Below are 18,897 nucleotides of genomic sequence, written 5' to 3' on the forward strand. Positions count from 1 at the left end.
TTCAGGGAGCAGGGCGTGGTCAGCTCGTGGACATTCTTCTGATTGGTTGGTGGTGAGGTAATGGGGAGTCAGCATCATCAACCTTCTGGTTCCAAATAGTTTGGGGTCTATGTGCTTGTGGGCAGCATACAGTTAACATCTTCCATCTGGTGGGGGTTTCAGTATCTGCAACACACCTCAAAGGACATGGCTCAGAAGATTATCTATAGTCCTTGAGGAAGAACTAAAGGTCCTTGACTTTGTTTAATGGCTAAAGTATTATTATTTTGTTTTGCTTGACTGTTTTCCTTTCTTTCTGCATTTTCTCAATTCTCTGATTAAATTTATTCTTTGACTAAAGTTTTTCTACAGACACAAGGCAGGCAGAGGGGCGGAGTCAAGATGGTGTACTAGGAGGACGCGGAATTCGCATCTCCTCACAACTAGGACACCTACCAGGCACCAGTGGGGGACCATGGACACCCAAGGGGATGGGAGGAACCCCCAGCGACCGGTGAGCTCTCCTTTTGGCTTGTTTCCTCCCCCCACCCCCTTTTTTCTTTTTTCTGTTGTGACGTTATTTTACCTTGATGCAGTTGTTTCAATTATAGTTTTATTTTTCCTAATATATTTTTTATCTTTCTAATTTTATTTTGTGCCTCCAAGAGGTCCTCATCTCAGCACCAAGACCCAGCTATATCCAACTGCCTGCAAACTCCAGTGCTGGATGTCTCAGGCCAAACAACCAGTAAGACAGGAATACAGCACCACCCATCAAAAAAAAAAAAATGAAACGACAAAAATAATTGTTACAGATAAAAGAGCAAGGTAAAAACCTACAAGACCAAATAAATGAAGACAAAATAGGCAACCTACCTGAAAAAGAATTCAGAGTAATGATAGTAAAGATGATCCAAAATCTCGGAAACAGAATGGAGAAAATACAAGAAACATTTAACAAGGATCTAGAAGAACTAAAGAGCAAACAAACAGTGATGAACAACACAATTACTGAAATTAAAAATACTCTAGAAGGAATCAGTAGCAGAATAACTGAGGCAGGAGAACGGATAAGTGAGCTGGAAGATAAAATGGTGGAAATAACTGCCAGGGAGCAGAATAAGGAAAAAAGAATGAAAAGTATGGAGGACAGTCTCAGAGACCTCTGGGACAACACTAAACGCACCAACATTCGAATTACAGGAGTCCCAGACGAAGAAGAGAAAAAGAAAGGGCCTGAGAAAATATTTGAAGAGATTATAGTCGAAAACTTCCCTAACATGGGAAAGGAAGTAGTCAATCAACTCCAGGAAGCACAGAGAGTACCATAAAGGAAAAACCCAAAGAGAAACATGCTGAGACACATATTAATCAAACTATCAAAAACTAAATACAAAGAAAAAATATTGAAAGCAGCAAGGGAAAAGCAACAAATAACATACAAGGGAATCCCCATAATGTTAACAGCTGATTTTTCAGCAGAAATTCTGCAAGCCAGAAGGGAGTGGCAGGACATATTTAAAGTGATGAAAGGGAAAAACCTACAATCAAGATTACTCTACCCAGCAAGGGTCTCATTCAGATTCGACAGAGAAATTAAAACCTTTACAGATAAGCAAAAGTTAAGAGAATTCAGCACCACCAAACCTGCTTTACAACAAATGCTAAAAGAACTTCTCTAGGCAGAAAACACAAGGGAAGGAAAAGACCTACAATAACAAACCCAAAACAATCAATAAAATGGTAATAGGAATATACATATCGATAATTACCTTAAATATAAATGGATTAAATGCTCCAACCAAAAGACATAGACTGGCTGAATGGATACAAAAACAAGACCTGTACATATGCTGTCTACAAGAGACCCACTTCAGACCTAGGGACACATACAGACTGAAAGTGAGGGGATGGAAAAAGATATTCCATGCAAATGGAAATCAAAAGAAAGCTGGAGTAGCAATTCTCATATCAGACAAAACTTTAAAACAAAGACTATTACAAGAGACAAAGAAGGACTCTACATAATGATCAAGGGATCAATCCAAGAAGAAGATATAACAGTTGTAAATATTTATGCACCCAACATAGGAGCACCTCAATACATAAGGCAAATGCTAACAGCCATAAAAGGGGAAATCAACAGTAACACAATCTTAGTAGGGGACTTTAACACGCCACTTTCACCAATGGACAGATCATCCAAAATGAAAATAAATAAGGAAACACAAGCTTCAAATGATACATTAAACAAGATGGACTTAATTGATATTTATAGGACATTCCATCCAAAAACAACAGAATACACGTTCTTCTCAAGTGCTCATGGAACATTCTCCAGGATAGATCATATCTTGGGTCACAAATCAAGCCTTGGTAAATTTAAGAAAACTGAAATTGTATTAAGTATCTTTTCCGACCACAATGCTATGAGACTAGATATCAATTACAGGGGAAAAAATCTGTAAAAAGGGCTTCCCTGGTGGCACAGCGGTTGAGAGTCTGCCTGCCGATGCAGGGGACATGGGTTCGAGCCCTGGTCCGGGAAGATCCCACATGCCACGGAGCAACTAAGCCCGTGCGCCACAACTACTGAGCCGGCGCATTTGGAGCCAAGCTCCGCAACGAGAGGCCGTGACAATGAGAGGCCCGTGCACTGCGATGAAGAGTGGCCCCCGCTCGCAACAACTGGAGAAAGCCCTCACACAGAAACGAAGAACCGACACAGCCAAGAATGAATAGATAAATAAATTAATTAATTTAAAAAAAAATTAGGATAAAATCCAAACTCTTCACCACCGCCAATAAACCAATCCACAGAACAAGCCCCAGCTCGTTAAAAAAAAAAAAAAAAAAAAACTGTAAAAAATACAAACACATGGAGGCTAAACAATACACTACTAAATAACCAAGAGATCACTGAAGAAATCAAAGAGGAAATCAAAAAATACTTAGAAACAAATGACAATGAAAACATGATGACCCAAAACCTATGGGATGCAGCAAAAGCAGTTCTAAGAGGGAAGTTTATAGCAATACAATCCTACCTCAAGAAACAAGAAAAATCTCAAATAAACAACCTAACCTTACACCTAAAGCAATTAGAGAAAGAAGAACAAAAATACCCCAAAGTTAGCAGAAGGAAAGAAATCATAAAGATCAGATCAGAAATAAATGAAAGAGAAATGAAAGAAACAATAGCAAAGATCAATAAAACTAAAAGTTGGTTCTTTGAGAAGATAAACAAAATTGATAAACCATTAGCCAGACTCATAAAGAAAAAAAGGGAGAAGACTCAAATCAACAGAATTAGAAATGGAAAAGGAGAAGTAACAACTGACACTGCAGAAATACAAAGAATCATGGGAGATTACTACAAGCAACCATATGCCAATAAAATGGACAACCTGGAAGAAATGGACAAATTCTTAGAAAAGCACAACCTTCCGAGACTGAACCAGGAAGAAATAGAAAATATAAACAGACCAATCACAAGCACTGAAATTGAGACTGTGATTAAAAATCTTCCAACAAACAAAAGTCCAGGACCAGATGGCTTCACAGGCGAATTCTATCAAACATTTAGAGAAGAGCTAACACCTATCCTTCTCAAACTCTTCCAAAATATAGCAGAGGGAGGAACACTCTCAAACTAATTCTACGAGACCACCATCGCCCTGATACCAAAACCAGACAAAGATGTCACAAAGAAAGAAAACTACAGGTCAATATCACTGATGAACATAGATGCAAAAATCCTCAACAAAATACTAGCAAACAGAATCCAACAGCACATTAAAAAGATCATACACCATGATCAAGTGAGGTTTATCCCAGGAATGCAAGGATTCTTCAATATACACAAATCAATCAATGTGATACACCATATTAACAAATTGAAGGATAAAGCCATATGATAATATCAATAGACACAGAAAAAGCTTTCAACAAAATTCAACACCCATTTATGATAAAAACTCTCCAGAAAGTAGGCATAGAGGGAAACTACCTCAACATAATAAAGGCCATACATGACAAACCCACAGCAAACATCGTTCTCAATGGTGAAAAACAGAAACCATTTCCTCTAAGATCAGGAACAAGACAAGGTTGCCCACTCTCACCATTATTATTCAACATAGTTTTGGAAGTTGTAGCCACATCAGTCAGAGAAGAAGAAGAAAAAAAAGGAATCCAAAACAGAAAAGAAGAAGTAACACTGTCACTGTTTGCAGATAACATGGTACTATACATAGAGAATCCTAAAGAAGCTACCAGAAAACTACAGAGCTAATCAATGAATTTGGTAGAGTAGTAGGATACAAAATTAATGCACAGACATCTCTTGCATTCTTATACACTAATGATGAAAAATCTGAAAAAAATTAAGGAAACACTCCCATTTACCACTGCAACAAAAAGAATAAAATACCTAGGAATAAACCTACCTAAGGAGAAAAAAACCTGTATGCAGAAAACTATAAGACACTGATGAAAGAAATTAAAGATGATGCAAACAGATGGAGAGATATACTATGTTCTTGGATTGGAAGAATCAACATTGTGAAAATGACTATACTACCCAAAGCAATCTACAGATTCAATGCAATCCCTATCAAACTACCACTGGCATTTTTCACAGAACTAGAACAAAAAATTTCACAATTTGTAAGGAAATGCAAAAGACCCCGAATAGCAAAAACAATCTTAAGAAAGAAAAATGGAGCTGGAGGAATCAGACTCCTGGGCTTCAGACTATACTACAAAGCTACAGTAATCAAGACAGTATGGTACTGGCACAAAAACAGAAATATAGATCACTGGAACAAGATAGAAAGCCCAGAGATAAACCCATGCACATATGGTCACCTTATCTTTGATAAAGGAGGCAAGAACATACAATGGAGAAAAGACAGCCTCTTCAATAAGTAGTGCTGGGAAAATTGAACAGCTACATGTAAAAGAATGAAATTAGAACAGTCCCTGACACCATACACAAAAATAAACTCAAAATGGATTAGAGACCTAAACATAAGACCAGACACTATAAAACTCTTAGAGGAAAGCACAAGAAGAGCACACTTTGACATAAATCACAGTAAGATCCTTTTTGACCCACCTCCTAGAGAAATGGAAATAAAAACAAAGATAAACAAATGGGACCTAATGAAACTTAAAAGCTTTTGCACAGCAAAGGAAACCATAAACAAGACAAAAATACAACCCTCAGAATGGGAGAAAATATTTGCAAATTAAGCAACTGACAAAGGATTAATCTCCAAAATTTATGAACAGCTCATGCAGCTCAATATCAAAAAAACAAACAACCCAATCCAAAAATGGGCAGAAGACCTAAATAGACATTTCTCCAAAAAAGTTATACAGATTGCCAACAAACACATGAAAAGATGCTCAACATCACTAATCATTAGAGAAATGCAAATCAAAACTACAATGAGGTATCACCTCACACCTCAGAATGGCCATCATCAAAAAATCTACAAACAATAAATGCTGGAGAGGGTGTGGAGAAAAAGGACCCCTCTTGCACTGTTGGTGGGAATGTAAATTGATACAGCACTATGGAGAACAGTATGGAGGTTCCTTAGAAAACTAAAAATAGAACTACCATATGACCGAGCAATCCCACTACTGGGCATATACCCTGAGAAAACCATGATTCAAAAAGAGTCATGTACCACAATGTTCATTGCAGCTCTATTTACAATAGCCAGGACATGGAAGCAACTGAAGTGTCCATCAACAGATGAATGGATAAAGAAGATGTGGCACATATACACAATGGAATATTACTCAACCATAAAAAGAAATGAAATTGAGTTATTTGTAGTGAGGTGGATGGACCTAGAGTCTGTCATACAGAGGAAGTAAGTGAGAAAGAAAAAAACAAATACCATATGCTAACACATATATATGGAATCTAAAAAAAAAAAAAAAAAGGTCATGAAGAACCTAGGGGCAGGATGGGAATAAAGACACAGACTTAGAGAATGGACTTGAGGACACAGGGAGGGGAAGGGTAAGCTAGGAGGAAGTAAGAGAATAGCATTGACATATATATACACTACCAAATGTAAAATAGATAGCTAGAGAGAAGCAGCCACATAGCACAGGGAGATCAGCTCGGTGCTTTGTGACCCCCTAGAGGGGTGGGATAAGGAGGGTGGGAGGGAGACACAAGAGGGAAGGGATATGGGAGTATAAGTATGCATACAGCTGATTCACTTTGTTATACAGCAGACACTAACACAACACTGTAAAGCAATTATACTCAAATAAAGATGTTTAAAAAAAAAAAAAGAAAAGGCAGGCAGAGGACATGGGTGGGGGTCTATTCTGGGAAGGCCTCATAGGGTCCTGCTCAGTTACAATTAGTCACCAGTACTAACAGTTGAAACAGCAAAGAGTTGGCCTCCAACCCACATCCCCCTTCCAAATCTAGAGTGCTTCCAGTTGGCTGGACCCAGTTCATCTCCAACATTCTAGCTGCAAGGGATTCTTTGAAAAGTCATGTTTTGCTGGCCAGTCTCTGCATTAGATATTAGAAGGGTGTTGGGATGGAGACTAAGTGTAAATCCACCCATATCGACCTCCAGGCGGAAACTTTAAGATGCTTTCTGTTTTTGACATTTTCCAACTTGCACTGATTCCCATATAAACAAAAGCAGATGGCCCATAATCCTAACAACAGGTGTATTAGTCTGAGTTCCCCCAAGAGCAGACTTGAAGACAATTATTTCAATGTGAGCAATTACTGGGGAGGTGATCCCAGGAAGCAGGGTGAAGGAATGGGGAATCAAGATGTAGAAGAGAAGTCAATAAAATGTGTGATACCAAACACTGTATTAATTAGTTATTGCTAAGTCCCAAAACTTAGCAACTTAACACACTTTTTAACCTAAGAGTTTCTAAGCGTCCCAAATCCAGGTTAGAAGGCAGGGATCGTTGGGGATCATCTTTGAGTCTGTCTTCCACAAGCACATCCCTACCCTTAGCAATGAGAGCTCAATCCTTCCAGGGCACTCTGAGAGACCATATCGCAGAGCCCTCAGAATTGACCCCCTGAGGAGTGAGGAAGTGGAATATCTATCCACCAATGCCTGTCCCATATTGTTTGAGGACCACTCCAAAGGCAATAATTTTATAGTATGTATTAGTCCTTTGGGGCACTACAACAAATTACCATAGACAGGGTGACTTATATAGAAATTTATTTCTCACAGTTCTAGAGGCTGGAAGTCCAAGATCAGGGTGCCAGCATGGTCAGGCTCTGGTGAGACCCCTTTTCTGGGTTGTAGATACTGACTTCTCTTTGTATGATCACTGGGCAGAAAGACAGCAAGAGAGCTCTCTGACCCCTTCTTACAAGGGCACTAATCTTATAGACAAGAGCTCTGCCCTCATACATAACCGTGTTCCAAGTCTCCACCTCCTAATATCATCACATTGGGAATTAGGATTTCAACATATGAATTTGGGATTGGGGAGGACATACATTCAGTCCATAACATCCACACAGGCTGAGGAGAATGGCCTTAGTGTAGTGAATTGAATGATGGTCTCCCAAAAGATATGCCCTCACCCCTAGAACCCGTGAATGTGACTTTATTTGGAAAAAGGGTCTTTTCAGATGTAATTAAGGATCTTGAGATGAGAGCATCCTGGATTTAGGGTGGGCCCTACATCCAATGATTGGTGTCCTCCTAAGAAGAGGAGGTAACACATAGAGACACACAGAGAGAAGAAGCCCACATGACAATGGAAGTAGAGATTGGAATGATGTAGCTAAAGGCCAAGAAATGCCAAGGACTGCTGGAAACCACCAGAAGCTGCGAAAGCATGGCTTGTCCCTCAGAGCCTCCAGAAGAAACCAACACCACTGATACCTTGATTTTGGACACCTGGCCTCCAGAACTTATAGATTTCTGCTTTTGAAACCACTGTGGTCATTTGTTATGGCAACACTAGGAAACTAATGCAGCCAGAGAGCTGAAGGCAGTTGTGGTATAAAAGGGAACTGTTTGCAAGTGACCTCCAAGGCAGTCCAAGGCAGTAGCGGCACCAATAGTATCTGCTATAACAAAATATTTTTATTTTTATTTTTTTGTCTCTGGAAAATTGTTGCAAATGCAACCAAGAAATTATGAAGGTGACAGCACCTCATCCCCTTGGGGAGCTGACATTGGCTATATTTCTGGCTACCTGTCATTTAACCTTCCATCTTCCTATGATCACCTTGATCTCCCTTTTATTTTTTTTTTAATTTATTTATTTTATTAACTTATTATTTTTGGCTGCATTGGGTCTTCATTTCTTCACACGGGCTTTCTCTAGTTGCGGTGAGCGGGGGCTACTCTTCCTTGCGGTGCGTGGACTTCTCATTGTGGTGGCTTCTCTTGTTGCAGAGCACGGGCTCTAGGCTCACGGGCTTCAGAAGTTGTGGCTCGTGGGCTTCAGTAGCTGTGGCTCGCGGGCTCTAGCATGCAGGCTCAGTAGTTGTGGCGCACGGGCTTAATTGCTCCGTGCAATTAAGATGTGGGATCTTCCCAGACCAGGGCTCGAACCCATGTCCCCTGCATTGGCAGGCGGATTCTTAACGACTGCACCACCAGGGAAGCCCTGATCTCCCTTTTAGGGGGAAAATTCCCCACTGAGAACAGTCTTAGCATAATGGTTGTTCCAACACCAGCCTCCCCTCCTGGGGCAGGAATGGGACCCATGCTCAGCCAACATAAGGCTCATTGTTTTGACTCTTGGATGAGTGGCCCAGGGTCATTTGAAAGTGTTTGAAGGACAGTGGCAGGGGTAGCATGTGGCCAGAGCTGTCTGCCAGCTCTATGACCTCGGCTCTGAATCCTCTCACTGGCCCCCAAGGAGGAAGGTTCATCTAACACAGACGCGCTGAGGATGTACTTCCTATGAACTTTCTATCCATCATGAAAGTTCACCGACGTCCTGTGATAATACACAAGCGACCAGGAGAAGGGATGCACTGAGCCCTGCTGGGAACTTCCCCCCTCCCCACAACATGAAGTATTAGCTGGGTAGAAAGAAGAGGAAATCTGAACAGAACTGTGTTCCCAGACCTGGGCAAACTTGCTGTGCCCAACTCCTGTCTCTGGGGCCACTGTCTCTAGATGACTGGGAGATGTTAAGGAAAATTCTATATGTCAATATTGACACCATTTCTCAGCCCTTCACTCTCAATGTGGGCTCTAATCCAGTAATGTGGGGGCTTCTGCTATGGAATGCAATTGTCTTTGCTTGGGTTCCCCCAGAAGTAGATACTGACCCAAGGACTCATGGGCAAATCATTTATTTGGGAGGCGAACCCAGGAAACACAAGTAGGTGTTTAGGGATATGAGAAAGAAAGGGGAGGGCACCCGATACTGGTACACAGATGAGCAGGTTTCCCCTGTTGGCAACTCTGGCCCAGCCCTGCTAGGAAACTCTAGGAGACTGCATTGGACATGCCCCTCAGAATCATCCCACCTGAGGGCAGAGGGAGCTGGGGTATTGATCCACCAGTTCCCATCAGTTGTTAGTTGATGGCTGCTGATGGTGACAGGGGTGGAGATGTAGCTGTTAGCTGTTCATTCCCAGGCACTTCTAACATGCTGTGCAGGCTTTGGCAACTTTAGAGAAGCCCGTTGGGCAAAAGATGCAGACATTAGCAGCTGGGGTTATCTACCAAAGGTTACGGCCATTCATCTTTAGCATCAGCAATTCATAACCCTCACGGTGTCCACTAGACCTCCAGAGAGCCCTCAGTTTCACCCCTTTCTCCAAGACTATTTCTACAGCTTTTGGTCAATTTTGTGAGCCTCTGATATTATTTCCATAAAACTCATCCTTTAAAGTTAGTATGCACAGAATCCATTTCTGTTGCATGCAAACAAAAACTCTGACTGATGTTCCCTGCCATCCTACATTTGGAGTGAAATAATCTGTAAATAACATAACTGGGCAGGTAAAAACGTTTTTCCCAAAGATAATTTTCTAAGTAACCATAAGGAAATTAAAGAAAAAATATTTGTCCAGATTTCAGGGGCACCCCACATACTCAGGTTAATAGTCTCTGTTGAACTGCTACCACCCTGGTCCAGCTTCCACCATCTCCTACCTGGTCTAGTGCAGTTGCCTCCTCTCTGGTCTCTGGGTTTCCACCCTCACTCCTCCCATCCCTGTATCCTCCCCACAAGCAACCAGAGGGCGCTTGTAAGAACTTAAGTTAGATCATGTCCCTCCTCTGCTCAGAACCCTTCATGGCTCCCACCTCACTCAGAGCAAAAACCCAAGTCCGTCTTGTAGCCCACAAGGCCCTGCCTCATCATCTCCCTGCCCTCACCTCCTCCCACTGCTCCCCTCGTTCACTCTGATCCAGGTTCCTAGCTATTCCATAAACGTGCCATGCCTGGTCCAGCCTCAGGGCCTTTGCACTTTCTGTTCCTTCTTCCTGGAATGCTCTTTCCCAGATAACCATGGGGATTGCTTCTTCACTTCCTTTAATTCCTTCAAAGTCAGTGAGACCATCCCAAGCCATCTGATCTAAAATTGCAAACAACCCTGTTTTAAGATGTAGATTTTATTATCATTCAGGTATGGTGAGGCCAACAGATCAAGAGAGGACTGCCATTGAAAAGACACAGTTCCCAGCAGGAGGGGAGGCACACCGTGCCTTGAAGAGCCACACAGAGAAGCACCAGGATTGGTCAGGAGGCAGGGGGAGTGAGGGGAAACATGGTGGTTTCATTGTGGTTTCTGCAGAAAGGAATGGGTGAGGCACAGTCAGCAAGCTTAGGCATGACTAGTCTGGATAATTTCAGTGGCTTCTGGGCATAGGAACTGTCCTTAGTTGTCTGGTATCTGGCTCTGGAATGATTAGGATAGGTAGATAGTGGCCCAGAGCGTTGGAACTGATAAAAAGAGGTGATTGGGGTGTGGAATCTGGATTGGAGTCCTTTACTAGCTCTAAGAATTGGCTAACCCTGGGAGGGACAGTCTTTTGAGACTCAACCAGGCCCCAGATGTCAAAGCATCAGAAACATGGTTAACACAAAACCCCATGCCAGCACTCCATTCCCCTTTACTGCATGGTTTGTCTCCACAACAATTAACAATCCGTGACATACTGTGCAGTTTCCTTCTTTACTTTGTTGACTGACTCCCAGACTGGGTGCCAGCCCCGTGAAGCATAAACATTTGTCTGTTTTAGTAGTCCCTGTTCTAACGCCAGCACCTAGGACAGCACCTGTCACGGTGAATTGAATGAATGAACTGATCCATATATTCCATGAGTTATGGAATGATTACTCTTCAGCAGTTGGTAGTCAAAGTCCAGAGCCTGTATAGAATCTTAGTGGTTTCCCTGATTTGACCCTCAGACACTGTGTTTCTTTGCATCCCCAGCAGAGCAGGAAATCTACCTAGTATTCACAATCCAGTAATGGGGGAAACAGTATCTTGTGAACACCCACTTCTCAAACTTGATCCGTTCACAGGAGTGGGCATCTCTAGCTGGGTGAGACCCCCTAGTTCTGAGCCAGAGGAAGGGGATGCTTCTCCCTGGAGGTGACTCTTGGTCACATTTTTCCTTCACCCCCTCCTCTGTCCTAAAAATAACCAGGATGCTGGAAGCTGTTGAGGTTGCATTGAGCTTTTTTTAACCTTAGGATCTAGGCTGTGACCAGGCTGGACTTTGCTGCAGCAAAAACATGTCAGTGGAGAAGTCTCACCTCAGAGAGGATTTTGAGCATCCTTATAATGTGCAAGTTACAATATCTGATTTAGTAGATGGTGTGAATTGAGAGTTATTGGGGAAGCAGCAGAAGAAAGAGGGAAATGAAAGAATTTATTCATTCATTCAGTGCCAGGCCTTTTTCTGGGTACTGGGAATACAGTAAGGAAAAAGCAGACAAAAATCTGTGCCCTGGAAATAAACAGGATGAGCTTCGAATATCTACTTGTGTCTGAAAGCAAGGAAAGGGCTTTTAAAGACTAAGGGTTCTGTCAAAAGAACACACAAACTAGCTTGAAGGGGCTCCCACTGGTCAAAATTGGGATAAGATCCTACCCTGTTAGCCAAAATCCCATGTCATAAAAACCTTGCTTACAGATGTTAAATTCAATTTCTTACAGCTCCAATCAGAGCAATTAAATAAACAGACTGGAAGTTTCACACAAAAAGAATAAATAGCCAAATGCCAAGGATTTTTGAAAAGCAATATGGTGCATTATTTCATCTGGGATAGTCACACTGAACCATGGATTAATCAAACATGGAGCTGGCACCCTAGAAAGTATTCTGCTATCAAGATGTGTCATTTCTGATTGACTTATTCTACTTTGGAATAGTAGGAGCTGCCAATTTCTGGGTCCTTTCTGGGTCACTCTTCTACGTGCTTCAGGTACATTATCTCACTTGATCCTAGCCACAAATGAACAAGTCAGGTTCTGATTTCCAGTGTTTCATAGAAGAGGCAACTGAGCAACCAGACCCTCTAAAGCACAATTTAGCAAAAGAGGAGGAGAAAGAGAAGGATGAAGTATTATTACCCTGGTAGTATCCAAACACTTCTCCTGCCATATCCAAGGTACTGGAAGTCAAGTCTCTCTCTTTTCTCTAATAGAAAGAATAAGCAGTGTTTGGTGTTCACCCACATGTTCTCCTCCATTTCCCAGACCCTCTTGCAGTTAGAACAGAACCATGTGACTCATTCTAGCCAATGGATTTTCACTACCAGATGGAGGCAGTTAACAGCTGGTGTGCCCCCTCTCTCCTTCTCTTCCCCTCCCAAGGTAGCTTTGGAAGCCTGTGAGAGATGGTGCTGGTGCAAAATGGAGGAAGGTTGGATCCCTGAGTCACTGCTTGGATGCAAGCCCTGCTAACCAGCTTCACAGGAATGAGAAACAGACTTGTGCTGGGTACAGCCACTAAAGTTTCCCGTTTGTTTGTTATCACCACTGAACGGAGCCTTACACTGACTAGCGAGCCTACTTTGTGGACAAAGGGAGAATTCTCAGGGAAATTTTGCAGACATTACATGTCATTTTCCCCAGCTACAATTTGCATAATTCATTTTCCGAGAAGAATTCACAGAACTTAGTGAAGAACTAAGACCTATAGGCAGCAGTTTGCTGATCCCCTTTTCATGAGAGAGGAGAAATCATTTATTACATAGTGGATGCCATGGGGTCTCTTTAAAGGGGATATAGCCAAGAGCCTCTCCTAGGAGTGAGGCACATAAATCAATTCACCAATCTGGGCCTCAGTTTCCCCATTTGGAAGGCTGTATGGGAAAGTCTCTGCAATCCATTCTCTCATTTTAAAAAATTTCCTTGATTTTAATTTCAGTCTGAAAAAAAACTGGGGAAGGGGAGAAGAGAGGAAATTTGGAAATAATTACCCTCCGTATAGCAACCCCTGAAGATCACAAAAAGGTTATACTGAGAATGGGAGCAAGAATTCTAAAGCTTCTCCACTCCTGGGGAACCTGCTGTCCTAAATTTAAACTTGGCAGAGATTTTGGCAACATCCTCAGGCCTCTTTCTGCCAAGAAACTCACTGAAATTAACAAATGGCTTATTTGCTTATGTTTGGTCTGTCCTCAGTACAGGAACAGTTTTCCAGGCACAAAACTGATTATATCCAAATTTACTTCCAGTTGTCTCCTCTCTGCAGTTGTGTCATGTCCTCAGTTTGAAAGGTCACGTTCATCAGATTAGAATATGAGAGGTTGGCATGCAGACATTTCATGTAAATGCCTGAATGCCTGAGGCAGGATAAGGAGAAAACAAACTTCTGCAGAAGAAAAATAACTATAATAACATCTCAGGCACAGTCCTAGAGTTGTACATATATTAAATTTAGCAATATCCAACTTTTTTAACCACCTGAGCTCCTTTGCCGTACGTAATTTCTTTTGCCCAGACCATTCCAATAAATTTGTAACCCATAATAATGAATTTATCATACAAAAATGCAAAAGGTGAAAATTGATGATCTAAAATAACACAAATTGTTAACACCCTGGTCTAAGCCTCCATCACTTCCCACGTGGACCAGTGCTGTTGTTTCTGCCCAGGTCTCCTGGCTCCTGCCCTCACCCCTGATGGTCTGTACCCCCTGCAGCAGCCAGAGGATGCCAGTGAGCACCTGAGTCCAGCCACTGGCCTCCCCTGCTCAGAACTTTGCACAGCTCCCACTTCATTGGGATAAAAGCCAAAGTCCTTCCCACATCCCCCAAAGCCCTGCACAATCTGCTGTCAACAACTCCCTGCCCTCGCCTCCTCCCACTCTCCCCCTCACCCACTCCCTCCAACCACACTGACTTCTTTGCTGTTGCTCAAACATACTAGGCATGGTCCCACCTCAGGGCCTTTGAACTTGCTGTTCCCACTGCCTACAAAGCTCCTTCCTCCCAGCTTCCTCATTCACCTGCATCAAGTTTGCTCAGTTCTCACATTTCTAACCCGCTTCTAACCCCCTAAAACTGCAACTCACTCCCCAGCACTCCCGATCCACTTACCCTGTTCTATATTCTTTCTTCCATAGTATTTACCACCTTTTTCTTTTAGGAAATAACTTTTTATTTTATATTGGAGTATAGTTGATTAACAATGTTGTGTTTCAGGTGTACAGCAAAATGATTCAGTCATACATATACATGTATCTATTCTTTTTCAAATTCTTTTCCCATTTAGGTTGTTATATAATATTGAGCAGAGTTCCCTGTACTATACAGTAGGTCCTTGTTGGTTATCCATTTTATTTATTTTTTATTTTTTTAATTTATTTTTGGCTGCATTGGGTCTTCGTTGTGGTGCGCAGGCTTCTCATTGCGGTGGCTTCTCTTGTTGCAGAGCACGGGCTCTAGGCGCAGGCTTCAGTAGTTGTGGCACGCGGGCTCAGTAGTTGTGGCTCACGGACTCAGTAGCTGTGGTGCACGGGCTTAGTTACTCCGCAGCATGTGGGGTCTTCCCAGACCAGGGATCAAACCCGTGTCCCCTGCAATGGCAGGCAGATTCTTAACCACTGAGCCACCAGGGAAGTCCCTGGTTATCCATTTTAAATATAGCAGTGTGTACATGTCAATCCCATACTCCCTAACTATCCCTCCCCCCACCCCTCCCCTCCCCCGCCGCTGTAACCATAAGTTCATTCTCTAAGTCTGTGAGTCTGTTTCTGTTTTGTAAATAAGTTCATTTGTATCATTTTTTTTAAGATTCCGTATATAAGCAATATCATACGATATTTCATTTTCTCTGTCTGACTAATTTCACTTAGTATGATAATCTCTAGTTCCATCCATGTTGCTGCAAATGGTATTATTTCATTCTTTTTAATAGCTGAGTAATATTCCATTGTATAAAGATACCACATCTTCTTTATCCATTCCTCTGTCTATGGACATTTAGGTTGCTTCCATGTCTTGGCTGTTGTAAACAGTGCTGCAATGAACATTGGGGTGCATGTATCCTTTTGGACCATGTTTTACCACCTTTTAACATACTTTATGTCTCGGGGGTTTTTAATATTTATTTATTTACTTTGGCTGCACCGGGTCTTAGTTGCAGCATGTGGGATCTAGTTCCCTGACCAATCTAGTTCCCCTGCACTGGGAGCGTGGAGTCTTAACCACTGGACCACCAGGGAAGTCTCTATGTCTCGTGTTTATTATCCACCACCCTCCACTCGAATTGAAACCCCTTGAGGATGGGAGCTTTGTTTATTCACTCCTGTAGCTCAGACATCTAGAAAGTACCAGGCCCATGGTAGGTACACAATACATATTATTGAAGGAATGGATAAATGAACAAATGAATGACTTGCTTTACAATATCTGACTTATGGAAATTTTAGAATATCTAATTTTGGAATATCTCAGTGTTGACTTTTTAATAGGTTTTCATTTTCTTCTTCCTCCCTGTTGTTTCCTGTTTGAGTTCAAATCCCATCCTCGGTGCTGTAGAATTCTCTCCACCCACAGGCATACAGCCCCCATGCTCCAATCTTCTGTATTTTTTGCTTTTTTTTTTAGAAACTGTTTATTTTCCATCAACCTACTTCCATTTTAAGAGTTTGTGGAAGAGCAGCTTAAGACCACTCAGTGGTTGTTCCTACCCATTCAGTGGCCTGAGGAGTGGGAGCTGCAGACCAGTCTTCAGTGGCAGGCTGAGCACTCCAGTCAGTGGGGAACTGCTGAATAGGCACAGAGGGCACCTGCACACCTTCGGAACAGTCCGCCATCTCAGGCTGAGTAGCAGTGAACTCAGGAGCTGGAGCGGTCCATTCACCATGAAATTATTCCTTGGTCACAGCCTTCACCGCTGCCACCTGCTCTTCCTTTTCAATCTCTTCAGGATCTCTCTTGAAGTAGAAATCAAGCATGACCTCCCATGGGTGTTCACGGGAGATGGTGCCACGCGTGCGCAGAACTTCCCGGGCAAGCATCCACCAACTCAGACCCACTGAGTGAGCTCCCTTTTTAGGATCGTACAGCGGGATATCATCAAGTTAGTCTGAAAACAGAAAGGCCAAATAATGCCTGAGAGGTCCAAGATGAAGAAATCATGGAGAAAAGCAGAAGAAAACACAGGCCATCTTTAAAATGTTTTCATCTCTCCTTAAAGCTTTCGTACATTAAAATCATACATTTGTAGCAAGTATTACTATCAAACTCCACTCATTGAGCCAGAGACCCTTGTGGTGTTAGCGAAAAACTTGCCCCTCATGTAGAACACTACCTACACTTGTGAGTTCATCGGCCAGTGGCTGTATTTTTACTAAACCTGAATCTCATGGAATAGTACCAACACTTGGGCCTTTCTGGGGGCATGACAGCTCTGTAGGTTTCATATAAACAGAGACCAGGGTTTCTCAACCTCTGCACAGTTGGGTCCAGATCCTTCTTTGCAGTGGGGGCCGTCCTGCGCATTATAGGAAATTCACAAGCATCCCTGGCCTCCACCCACTAGATGGCAGTAGCCCCCTCTGACCCCATTCACAACAATTAAAAATGTCTCCAGCTTTGTCAAACTCTCCAAGGAGAAAAGGCACCCCAGGTCGAGAATCACTGGGTTAAATGTTCCTCGCAGATTACCAAACCCACAATCCAATAAACTTCCCAGATAGTGCTCTTCGGGTTCGTTGTTAAACTAGCACCATTTTCTTTTTATCCATGTGAGACAAAATCCAAGTGCACACTAGAGCCAAAAAGTCCCCAGCCATGCGCAGAGGTGAGCACAGCACCACTTCCACAACTTTCGCACCAAAATAGCATTAATCAGGAGGAAACATCAGACAAAGCCAAACTGAGGGGCATTCTACAAAGTACTCAACCTGCACTGTTCAAAAGAATCAGGGTCACATACAGCGTGGTGACTAAAGTTAACAATACTGTATTATATATTTGAAAATAAGATCTAAGGGAGTAGAGTGGATATATGTATACATATGACTGATCACTTTACTGTACAGCAAGAAACTAGCACAACATTATAAAGCAACCATACTCCAATAAAAATTAATTTTTAAAAAAAAGAGCTTATGTCCCTGGTAATGGTCTGTCCTATTGATAACCTGGGACCACTATCAGTGTTAACATATATTAAAATATTCTATTGAAATTCTTGATTTTATTTGTCATTTAACAATTGAGGGATTTACTACTTGCAAGGCACTGTGATGGGGTATGGGGAATGATTATAATATTTGGTGAGCACACACTGTATGCCAGACACTAGACAAAGCCTTTTCTGTGGGTTATTTTGTGCAATCCTTACAACAATCTTGTGAGGTAGGAGCTGTCCCTCCTCTCCTCACTACATATTACAAATAGAGAAAATGAGATGTGAAGAAGTTAAAGCTGATTTTTTTTTTTAATTTTAAGTAAAAAAAAAAATCTTAGGGAGCAGATCTTAAAAGTTCTCTTCATAAGAAAAAGATTTTTGAACTATGTGCAATGATGAATGTTAACTAAACTTACTATGGTAATCATTTCACAATACATACATATGTCAACAAACAAGGACCTACTGTCTAGCACAGGGAACTATACTCAATATTTTGTAACAACCTATAAGGGAAAAGAATCTGAAAAATATTATACATATATGTGTGTATACATAAATATGTATATATGTATAACTGAATCACTATGCTGTACACCTGAAACTAACACGACATTGTAAATCAACTATACTTCAAAAAAATAAAAAATACATATATACATATATCAAATCATCATGTTGTACACCTGAAACTTATACAATGTTATATGTCAGTGAAACTGTGAAAAATAATACGTGTGTAAATGTATATACATATACCTCTAAAGATGGATAGAGACATAGGGAGATGAAAATAACATGGAAAATGTTAATAATTGGAGAGTCTAGGTGAAGGGTTTGTGGATGTTCATTGTACTGTTCTTGTAATTTTTCTATAGGTTTGAACATTTTCAAAATAAAATGTTAGAAGAACAAGTTACCTAGTCTATTGCCAAAATTTTAATTAATTCAAGTATGGAATCTGGGTATCAAAATGCCCCCCAAGTTAGAGTTTAATAAAGGAAATAGAGGAAGAATATTGGAGATTTTCAGAAAATATTTGGTTATCAATACACATTTGCCATGGATGATCTACATTTTCCATCTCTACCCACCAGCAACATTGTGTTGTCCAGATTAAAGAGCCATTTTTCTCCTCTGAAAGTAGGAATGCTTTCAAGATTTGCATAAACCATTTCAGGGCCAGGGAACCTTAGGATAGATGCGAATCTTGGAATGTGGGTTGTTAGAATATTTTGAAGCTGGTGAGAAAAAAAAGACAAAATATCTGCAAGACAAAATAGGCATCTGCAACTCCCGGTCAACACAAAGATAAGTAGAAACGT

The 18,897-nt window shown here is 41.5% G+C and overlaps 1 non-coding gene across 1 annotated transcript; it reads right to left on the reverse strand.

The window, feature by feature from the left end:
- Nucleotides 1–16,655: 16,655 nt before the first annotated feature.
- LOC137760345 (small nucleolar RNA SNORA62/SNORA6 family) lies at nucleotides 16,656–16,816 on the reverse strand. The gene has a single exon (XR_011073299.1). It is a non-coding gene; the product is annotated as a small nucleolar RNA SNORA62/SNORA6 family (small nucleolar RNA).
- Between the last annotated feature and the right edge of the window lie 2,081 nt (nucleotides 16,817–18,897).

The sequence above is a fragment of the Eschrichtius robustus genome, chromosome 2, assembly GCF_028021215.1.
Source record: "Eschrichtius robustus isolate mEscRob2 chromosome 2, mEscRob2.pri, whole genome shotgun sequence".
NCBI classification, from domain to species: domain Eukaryota; kingdom Metazoa; phylum Chordata; class Mammalia; order Artiodactyla; family Eschrichtiidae; genus Eschrichtius; species Eschrichtius robustus.